This window comes from Echinops telfairi, unplaced genomic scaffold (assembly GCF_000313985.2).
Source record: "Echinops telfairi isolate 266 unplaced genomic scaffold, ASM31398v2 ScPeMD7_4;HRSCAF=17, whole genome shotgun sequence".
Taxonomy (NCBI): Eukaryota; Metazoa; Chordata; class Mammalia; order Afrosoricida; family Tenrecidae; genus Echinops; species Echinops telfairi.
The window spans coordinates 25,872,269-25,873,972 of NW_022103900.1; positions in this window are offsets into that span (position 1 = coordinate 25,872,269).

Sequence of the window (1,704 nt, forward strand, 5' to 3'; positions counted from 1 at the left end):
TTGATAATTTATTATTTTGTCATATCTTACACTGTCCAGCGTCTCCCTTCATCCACTTTTCTGTTGTCCATCCCGCAGGGCGGGGAGCTATATATAGGTCCTTATCGTCCATTCACCCTTTCCACTTCACCCTCCCTCCACCCTCCCAGTATGGCCACTCTCACCACTGGTCCTGTAGGGCTCATCTGCCCTGGATTCCCTGTGTTTCCAGTTCCTCTCTGTACCAGTGTACATCCTCTGGTCTAGCCCTGGCATTTTTAATGACCTCGTATGTATGTGAAAATTGGACATTGGATAAGGAAGACGGAAGAAGAGTTGATGTACTTGAATTGTGGCGCTGGTGAAGAATATGGAAAATACCTTTGGCTGCCAAAAGAACAAACAAATCTGTCTTGGAAGAAGCAGGGCTGGAGTGGTCCTCCAAGGCCAGGGTGGCGAGACTTCCTCTCACTTAATTCGGACATGTCAGGAGAGAGCAGGCCCTGTAGGAGGACAGCATGCTGGTGAAGTAGATGGGCAGCAAAAACAAAGAACACCCTCAACAAGATCGACTGACACAGTGGTGGCAACAATGGGCTAACAGATACCAATTGTGAGGATGGCGCAGGACCAGGCGGTGTTACATTCTGTTGTACGTAGGGTCGCTCTGAGACAGAACTGACTCAATGGCAGCTTACAACGATAACAAACAACAACAAGCCCAACCCACTGCCATTGAGTTGATTCCCATGCACAGTGACCGTGTATAGCGATGGTTCTCAACCTTCCTCATGCTGCGACCCTTTCATACAGTTCCTCACGTTGTGGTGACCCCCAACCATAAAATTATTTTCATTGCTACTTCATAACTGTCATTTTGCTACTGTTCTGAATCATCATGTACATATCTGATGTGCAGGATGTATTTTCATTATTACAAATTGAACATAAGGAAAGCATAGTGATTCATCGCAAAAACAATACGTAATTATATATTGTAAAATACTTATTTCTAATTACAAATAAATGAAATTTTGTTTTGAAGCATGGTGCAGCATGGGTAACAGTCTTCACGCCAGGTGCTCGTCTGTGGGCGTGTCTGCCTGTGGGCGGACCTGCCTGGAGACAGAGAGAGGAGTTGTGTTACGATTCCTAAGACCATCAGAAATATGCGTTTCCCATTGGTCTTAGGCGACCCTGTCAAAGGGTCGTTTGACCCCCAGAGCAGTTGGGAACCACTGCATAGTTTCTCAGGCTGTAATACTTAAGGGGGCTGATAGCTTCAACTTTCTCCCATGGGTTCGAATGGTGCTCAGAGCAACACTTAGGTAACCTGGCAGCACCACTGGGACCCCAACTATTAGACCACTAAGTTGCTCCTAATTCTTATCTCGGTTGGACAGTTATAAACTGGAGTCTAAGTGATAATGAAAGAAATTCAGCTACATTATCCACATGTTCATGATTGTAGATTTCTTATTTTGAGGAACCAGTTAGAGGGAAAGCTGCTTCGATCACATTGAGGTTCTTCAATGAGAGATGCGTCCATTGCTGTTTAAACACACTGAAAGGTAGCTGATAGTTACTGTCCTTTAGAGCGGGTTAACCTGGTCCCAGGGACAGGGATGGTTGGATAAAAAGCTTGCATTTCAGCGCAGTGGCTTCTATTTGATTAATAGTCATGAGGTATGGAGCAGAGAGAGGTTCTGTGGTGATTTGTCATCA